This window comes from Apis dorsata, unplaced genomic scaffold, assembly GCF_000469605.1.
Source record: "Apis dorsata unplaced genomic scaffold, Apis dorsata 1.3 scaffold_42, whole genome shotgun sequence".
NCBI classification, from domain to species: domain Eukaryota; kingdom Metazoa; phylum Arthropoda; class Insecta; order Hymenoptera; family Apidae; genus Apis; species Apis dorsata.
In genome coordinates, this window is record NW_006263344.1 from 315,631 (window position 1) to 325,129 (window position 9,499).

The window sequence follows — 9,499 nt, forward strand, 5'->3', positions numbered from 1 at the left end:
CCCCCCGTAATCGATTTCAATTAGCGAAACTGCCGCGCCCAAGGACATTCCTATGAGTACCGTTTACATGGAGAGGGCCTCGGGGCCGATCGGCCAATACCCAACCTTTTTCCCTCCCGTCCGTCGATTTTAATTGGCAAAATTCCCGAAATGCCTGGACGATGCCCCGCTCCACCCCTCCATTCGTCGCGAAAGCAATTGGACCACGATAGTGATTTCCTTTCTGATAGGGACTTGGACTTCCTCTCCAACCGAAATATGTTAATATTCTGGGGGGAAGAGGTAGTAGTTGAATCTCCTCTGGTTAATATAATAATTTTCTATTTCTAATCGTTATTCTATTTCTCTCTTACGAAACGTTGATCAAATTCTGCCATTCTGCGGGGACGAGTGGAGAAAAATTCTTTCCCGTTCGCAAAAGCACAAGTTGAAGGGGGCTTGAACGAAATCAAAAGTTCAAACAAATCCTCTCACCCTTCTTCGGTACAAAATGCAATTGCTCCCACATGCTAATTAACCCTTTCTGACATCGGGTAAATGCAGCCAGGAAATAGCGCGAATGTTCGGCCGCGAACCTGGAGCAAACACCATTGTGACGAGAATTTCAAGCATGGCACGAGTGGCGTCTCGCGTCAACCCGGGTGAACCGGGTTTGCGTGCGAAAAATTAAACATACCCTCCTCTCCCGCCTCGCCCGGGGCCACGAACAAAGCGTTCCTTGGTAAACAAAGGAAACGTCTGTTTCTTATCCCTCGTTTTTTTTTCCAACCCTCTCCCCCTCCTCCCCGTGTGTCCCTTTGAAGAGCAGCCGCGCCCGAGGGGGAGAATCTTGCTTTCGTTCGCCGTTCCCCGCGATAAACTCTTCCGGTAATTGTCGTCGTAGAAGGGAAGGGGGGAAAAGGGATTTGGACCAGTTCTGTAACTGGAAAACTGGCCGCAATTCCGACGAACGACGTTGTCCATTTGCTGAACATTTTTCCTGGAAATATCGTTTAATATTATCGAGAGATGGAATTTTTTTTTCAAGTTTTGTGTGCTTATCTGTTTTATTGTACTTGCTCAGGTATTAATATTAATATTTTTATTGGTATTCGATTTTTTTTTTTTATAAATGTAATATATATGGACTGGAAGAATCAGTTGAATCTCGACTCAATCTATCTTCAAGTGTGTTTTAAAAAATACTTTCGAAAACAGTTTCTTTTATTCTGGAATGTATTAGCAGAATTAAGACAGATTGTCGGAAAGAAGATTGATAAATACTTAAAAATTACAACGTTAATATTTAATTTCTTCTTCGTTGAACTGACTTTCGCATTCCTAAACACAGTAATCGTTCAATTTAAATATTAAATACTCGTGTTAAAAGTTTCTATATATCTCGTTTGAAACTAAACTTCATGCTCCATGTCTTTTGCTCACCTGGTATATGAACAAACTTCATTCAAAACTAGGACATATCCTTCTCTACGGCGTGGTGAATAAGAGGCACTGTCACTTCAACATCGTTCGAGTTATACGCCGTTAACACATGTATCTATTGCAAAATTAATTGCAACGATTGATATGTCACCCGAATCGGTGCACAACTTTCGCGTTCCTGCGCGTGGAAAAAAAATTTAAAAGAAAAATTCTACTTTCCCATAATTGGAGTAAGTTCGTGATGTAACGAGGTATTTATATCAAAATTAATTCCAACGACTGACGTGGCGCACCAGATCGACCCACAACCGGCGACTGTAAGAGAAAGGAACGATGACTCGATCGGGATAAATTATCCAGAAGCTAAATCCACTCTGTGATGTAACACGGTCGAAATTTACAAGAAAAAGCGACCGATCTCTCGTCGCCTTCCACCGAAATATTCCACCATCTCGATTCTTTCTCCATTCTTGTTGTGCCTCGTCGTTTTCCTCTCGATTTCTTTTTCTTATCTGCTAATAATGGTCATACGTCGAACAATCTTGATACCTCCATGATATTCTTTGAGTTTTCTCTCTCTTTTTTTTTTGTTATATAGATTCTTCGTGAATTTACAGATGTACGCTATAAATAACGAATAAATAAATAAATAACAAATAAAATATTCGAGCGATTGTGCGAAATGCAAATAGTATAAAAAAATTATTAATTTTCGATTCATTTTTTCGTACTTGAAAACGTTTAAATATTCAGTATGAATCACGTACCTTTTTTTTATACGAATTTTTCAGAATTTGTCCGAAGCAGCTGGTCGAAAAATTAATGCTACATTCAAAGAAGTCGATATCGTCGTTTTTTTTTAAATTTATTTTATTTTCATGTCTTTCAAATCTTTGTCGAAGCGATTTTATTATATATTTCAAATAGAAGAGAAACTATTTCGCTTTAATTTAATCGAGCCAACTTCTTCCATTTACTTATATATTTTAATAAGCATAATGCACCATAATCTTTCATGGATATGTTAATAACCCTCGCCTATTTTGATCGCTTGAAAAATGAGATGCGCTTCTCGTTGCAGAAATCGAATCGCGTAAACATCTAGGCACGTGTCGCCGTTGATTATCTTGAGGCAATTCTCGTGTCAGTTGTGTATTTTACGAGACACTCATTATCGAAGAGGATTATTAATGAAATATTTACGGGGCCACGGGTATATACAATCGTGATGTAAATTTATTACCGGTACAACGATAAGCTTCGCGGTTTCCGCATTTGCAATTATGTATCCATATTAATGAATTATTGGTGTACGATCGGTGAAAATTAAAATAATCTCCGGTTTTTCTCGTTTCATCGCTCGAAGCGATCTCTCGTGCCGATTGCTTTTTATTCCCCCGCTAGATATTGATCGCACGGATTACAAAAACTGTCCACGGGATCCGGTAATTAGTCTCCATAAAGAGAATATTTCCCAAACCAAAACCACCACCTTGCTTTCCATTCGAATAATATTTAAACATATATACATATATTCACGCAAAATTCTCTCTCCGTTTCCAGAAAATTCTCGATAATTCCGTTCACTCGACGGTCCGGCAGGGGCGAAGGGTCGATGTTAAAGCGACGAGGTCCCCCCCTTCTCTTCCTCGTAACAAACACAATCTTTGCGCCCACGGAACCGATAAACGAAATAAAATATTGGAAAATCTCATGCATATACAGTATCGTGGCGCAAACTCGATTGCGGGGGCGGAAGACTCCGGTTTGGTTCACCGGATGCGAAACGAATCCCTTTCCACCGAGGTCTAACCTCGTTTCGACGAGTCTCGGATCAAATTTTCGACCATCGATCGTACACCCTCCTTGTGGAAATCAAATTTTTCCACGCATCTTGCAAATTTTCTACCGAATCATTCTTCTTCTTCTTCTTCTTCTTCCTCTTCGAAAGAGAGAAAGAGAGAGTTTATCCGTGAAAACGATTTCGAACAACGGGAAGGGTGGAAAGATTAGAGACTCGCGTGATGCTGATGCGTAGAAAGAATTACTCTTGGAAGATGGAGGAAAGGAAAAATGGTAGAGATAAAGAATAAGGGCAAATGGAAAATATTTTATATAATTTTATATAATCGACGGTTAAGGTAACGATATTAGAGATATCCGATATCGAATCATTATCCAATCTTTAGGAATTTTTCAAGGAATCTAATGTATTTGTTTAAAAAGAACATTCCATACGCGTTAGCATGACCACGCAAGAATGATTTTAAATCAGGTTCAACAAATCGAAAGTCGTTCGTGCCACTCTTTATCTCACGTAGAATCGTAAAAAATTGTTACTTATCTTTGGTTTATCTCGATGCTTGATGCTCCATTTTCTCCATTGTGTCTGTGAATCACGATAAAGAAACAGGTGCGAAAAGAAACGAAACTTTTTCCTCCCCGATGACCAGTGGGAAACGGGATCTCTTTGTCGAACGTCGTGAATACGAAATGCGTATCAGCCGTGGAAACGATACGTTATCAACGACGTACGCACAACAACGAGACACGAGACCGATAAGATATTAACCGAGGCCCGTTTGTTTTGTTTACGGAACGGGCAAACCACGCGAAACGAACATTTGCGGGCTGTGTTTACCTTTATGATTTGTATTCGTTCCCGTATAATGTCACTTTCTATACACATTTCTACTTTCACCTCTGTACAGATACGTTCGAGGCGCGCATGCGAGCGGTCGCGATAGCGCTCCTACTCCAATTTCGTCGCGAATTTCACCGCGTCTCGGTTTCCAATCGGTTCGAAATGCGGCACGTTCGACTCGACACGACGATTCTGACAGAAATCCGAATTTCACCGGTTTCTATTTTTTATTAATTATCGAACAATGATATCCGTTTCCACGTTTCGTTCCCGATCCATCGCGAACGATGCATACTTCTCGATGATACGGTACTTGGAGGGGAAGAACGCGAGAGATTATTTTCGAAGTTGAATTATTTCGACGATCGTTGCAACCTTTTTCGATATATACCGGATAAACCGGTTGCTATTTCAAATATGGAAGAAAGTTGCGAGTACTGCCCGGGTGGATACGAAAATGATGACCTGGACGAGCTTATATCTGGATATTTCTTGCGAATTTTAAATCTTGGGATAAATTGCTTCCCATTTATTTGATATATCGGACGATTATTCAGTGTGCCCGGTTTGTACGTTATATTAGTAGTTAAAAGTTTGAGATGTTTTTTCCTTTTTTTTTTTAAACGGGGGAATATCGTGACGATAATTGTCCGACCTTGCAACAAAGTCGGATTCTAGATCCCTTGTTAATGGCTAACGTTAATTTGTTATTTTGTCTTGATACGTATATTCGAAATAGAGAAAGTTTTTACGATACCGCAATTTATTTTTAAATGGAAGAAATCCATATATTTTTTCGTATCTTGATACAATAACAATATATAAATTCCTCTTTTTACGCTTCTCACAACGTTGCCGATTAAAGTTAGACTTTAATAAACTCGAGTAAATTTATCGTTAAGATAGATTAAATTAGATTAAGATAACATGATATTTCTTTACACACAAGCGGTTAATATAATCCGGTTAATGAATTGTAGAATTGTTAAGTATCCAATTATGAACAAGAATGCGGATTACACATTTAAAAACATAGATAAATAATTATTAATCATCGATCAAAAAATCCGGATATGAAAAAAAATAAGACACCTTATCATCATCGAGAATAAATCCATTCCTGTGTTGCATCCGTGTGCAAAACCACTCGAAATCCTATCGAGGGGAAAAACCGAGCAATATCGTTTAACCACTTTGTCAACTGTTCGCTTATCTCTACTTCGCCATATGATTCGCTTTAAGAATGGAGGACACGCTCGCTTTTGACGTCATTCCTTGGATCAACCTTGGATCGCCAATTGGTCGATCGAATAGACGGATCGGTTGAAAAGAAAGAAAAAAAGAAGAAGGTCCAAGCGAAGAGAAGCAAGAAGAAAAAGAATGAAGCGACACGTTGCTCTCTGATAGAGCGTGGGTGTCGTTTTCGATCTTTTCCACCGGAGGGACAGAAAGATGGTTTCGTCTCTCGGTCATCAACACGCCACTGTGACGATAGCAACGACGCACCATGCAAATTAGACGGCCTGCAGCCGGATAACGGTCGATTGTATGCAAATGCGATCGGATTCTGACAGCGACGCCCAATCGGATTCTCTGCCGATCAGCGAGGATGAACTTGGGGATCAACCGGATGTCCCTTCGATATTCGACTTGTCGTTATCGAGAGCCAAGGATTTTCGCGCCTACGCCCATGCTTCGAAGCTCGATCATCAATCGATCGACCCGGTGGTGTGCACGGTGATCGAATTTCGAGCACGATTTTTCGAACTGTTGCTGTTGAAGTTGAAAGGTGGGAAAGGTGTGCGGTTTTAGGTGTATTGCACGGTTATGGTAATCCGAGTGTTATTGGAAGTACGTGTCGTTGAATTTTCAATTCTACGATGAATGATAGAATGATAGAGTAGAGTGTCGAAGAGATTATTGGGATGAGTATTATTCGATAATTCTTGGATAATCTTGTAGATATTTTAAAAGACTTGCGACTTCCTCCTTTGTCGCGATAGTTTTTATTTCAATTTTCGACGAATTTTTTCAAACTTGGAAATATATCTTTGGTTTGCGTCAAGAAAAATGTCAAGTGAAATGATTACTTTTTGGTTAACAATAGGCGATGAAATATAATTTATTGGTCGTTGTTTTGTTAATCGAAAGAATCTTTAAGATTCTTTAAGATTCTTACATCACACATTTGTTTTTTAACTATACAAATTCGAAAATTGAATCAAAAACGAATTTTCCTCCTTGTGAATTATTAAAAATCTTCAATTACTCTATCGAATAATATCCTGATTAAACGGATATTAAATCTATTTTCCGAGATTAAAAATAAATCATCCCGAAATACGCATCTTACGTGAAACACAGCACGAAACACGTACATATATACACGTTCTAGTAATATATACGGTAAGCTGGTAACGAAACCGCGACAGTTAGGAACGTCCTTGCCATAGCAGTCGCCCACGTGTTCTCACTTGGCCACCTACTCGCTGCATATTGTCTCGCAATACTCTTTCAACCTTCTCTTTCAACAGTCTACGACACCTCTCGGTTGTCACTGTTACCGCCCCCGTAACCCTCTCCCCCTTTCCTTATCTCCTCCATTCTCCCAGTAGGTGCACCATGATATGAAAAATGAGGAGGAAGAAAAGCGCGGAGGGCTGATAAAAGAACGAGGGAGGTCGGTGTATGTATATATATATATCTCCATTCTCGTGTTCGTCTATTTACATAATTGCGGGCTTACACAATTTTCTTGTCGTAACTCATTTTTCACGGTATTTAAAGCTGGAATTACGCGGCATCGCTAGATTATTCTATAAATGGACGACAGTCGCTGCGAGCATCGTTAACTAATATAATAACGAAATGGTAGGCGAGAATTGGAGGGATGAGAATGGATGAAAATTAGAGGGTAGATATTCGTTTCCTCTATATCGTTCGATCAAATTTCTTTCTCCTCGTTTTAGATAGGCACGTGTGCGTGAGCTGATTCCAAATTACAGTTTTCCATCGAGAATTTAGCGTTTGTTGGCCGAATGGTATAGATGTTTACCTTTTGTCCCCGAGGTGGAGTGGTACCGTGGTCGAGAATCGAGGAGAAAACGAAGTGGAAATTGTTTGCCTTCTTCAAACTTTGGATCCCCGTGAGATAGTGGGACGAATTGAAAATTGGAACGGATAAAGTTGAAAAACGAAAGACATGATTCTTATTTATATCTAAATTCTATCTTACTTATATTAGATAATAATAATTTTCGTCAATGTTCGATCGAATATAGACACGAGTTATCCGAGTGTTGCTGAACCGTCGGTCGCAATTACGACGAACATCTACTACGAACGAAAACAACGAACGTAACACAATAAAAGGAATGCATAGTAATTTGAAAAAATTAAAAATGACGTAGACAATTGACAGACAATATCGTATACGAATCTATCCAATTATATAAAGTTCTATTGTATCCATTTTATTACGGGGCAAAAGAATGTTATATAATAATTTCAAATTACTAATCTAACATTCTTTCGTAAATATTATTTTAAAAACAAAGTGTTTCGGTAAACACTTATCAGATCGAGCCATCAACGATACCGTACGTTATCGTTATTTTGAAACTAATGGAACGTCGTTTATTTATTTGAAATGGCGTCAATAGTTAGCTACGTCGTTATCTCTTCACATCCTCGTATCTCATATATCGATATGATCAATAATCCTATCATCGACGACGAATCCACTTCGCCTCTTCGGGATCCAACGCCAACGTGGTATGGAAACTCGTGCACGAAGAACGCATCGTGAACACGAACTTGAAAACGAATAGAAAAAAAGCAGGGAATTTCTTTGAACTCGTAAAATATAGCGCAGCCATTAAGCGTGGACACATTTTGGCGGACGGGAACGAGGGAAGAAAGAAACAAAGTTGGTTCGAAATAACCAAGCGGAGGAGGAGAATTACAACCAGGAGAAGAATTACCATTAGCAGACGTTTTCTCGCGGTGTCAGCGATCGATACACCGCGAAAGCGGAGCAAGAAAGTGGAAGAGTCGGGGTTTCCGAGGGAATTAATCGCGACTGAAAAGTTTGGAGCGCGGTTGTTTGCGGATTTTCCGGGTGTGCTAACGAGCCGCGAAACTCGGGCCCCCTCCTGAAATAAACGAGTCAAATCCCCGAATGGCCCGGGCGGAACGAGCCAACTGCGCCAACGATCGACCTGTCGATCCTCGCCAACCCGCAAACTGTTCTGTAAAAACAATTGCTGTAATTTACGGCCCCTTTCCCTTTCTGACCAGATGTCTCTTCTTTCACCGCTCGAAATCTTCTTCTATCGAGAAATTAAGAGAAATTGAATTTCGACGATGTTCGAATGTTCGGATATTTTTTAAATAATATTTTCGAATATCTTATTTTCTCTTAGAGATTAAATTGTGTTTTATATGACAGTCACGAAGGTATTAATAGGTTGTCGTCTTGAAAAGTATTCAAGGGATGAAAAAAATGAAAATTAAAAGTTGGTCGATTTTCAAAGAAATTTCTTATCGAAGAATAAAATTGTCATGCAATTATGCTCTTACAAATTTTCAAATTATGATTAGAATATTTAGGTTAGGTTAAATTGCAGAACAACTTGTTTGCAACATATTTTTCTAACTGTTCTACGTTTCACTAATACTAATTCATTTTACGTAATACTAAAATGGCACTTTAGATAATTTATTTGTTTTTGAAATGGTCGAATATATTTCTTTATCTGCTCTGAGAAAAATATTGCGATAAATGCCTCTTTTTTTTTTTCACGATTTTTCTTCTTCTACGACCAAAAAAACAAAAACATTTAGATTAGTTTCTTTCAATTGTTTTTACACCTTATACACCCGATACATTTACGTAACAAATTTACGAAACGATCGTTCCGTTCTTAATTCTTCAATTAAATTGTTAAAGGGATCTTTCGGTTTTAATTAAAATATTGTAGCAAAGTTGAAGTAAGCCGTACATATCAAACGTTTATTCGATTCAAAAGTTGTATCGCCTTGCTACTTGTTGCGATCCGGAATTCCATTCGCGGATTATGTAATAAGACGTCAATCGGTTCTGCTTTTCTGGCTATCATTATGCAAGAATGTTGCACGGTAGAAGCTCGGCCCCTTGAATACGTTTGCATTTAATTATTTGCGGAATTTCGTTTCTAATTAATTCTTTGAAATCGTTCGTACATAATAAATTCTCCAATCGAAGTTGCTCAAAATGTACAACTTCCTTTGAAGATTCCGTTGTTCCATCACGATTCTCGTTCATGATGTCGTTTCCTCGTGATGGTGTTAATCTGTACACCTCTGGATCGACGTTCGTACTTGGAAAATTTTTGTTCGTCGCTCGTGAATTGACTCGTGACGAAAAAAAAAAAAAAAAAAAAAATTGGTTAA

The 9,499-nt window shown here is 38.8% G+C and overlaps 1 protein-coding gene and 1 long non-coding RNA gene across 2 annotated transcripts in view; one reads left to right on the forward strand and one right to left on the reverse strand.

The window, feature by feature from the left end:
• Nucleotides 1–9,499, forward strand: part of LOC102672095 (3-phosphoinositide-dependent protein kinase 1) — a 486,800-nt gene that overhangs the window by 309,017 nt on the left and 168,284 nt on the right. The window lies entirely within an intron of this gene.
• On the reverse strand, nucleotides 1,615–2,017 carry LOC116186508. Its single transcript, XR_004151504.1, has 2 exons — nucleotides 1,824–2,017; nucleotides 1,615–1,737 (listed from the first exon to the last, which is right to left on the reverse strand). It is a non-coding gene; the product is annotated as an uncharacterized LOC116186508 (long non-coding RNA).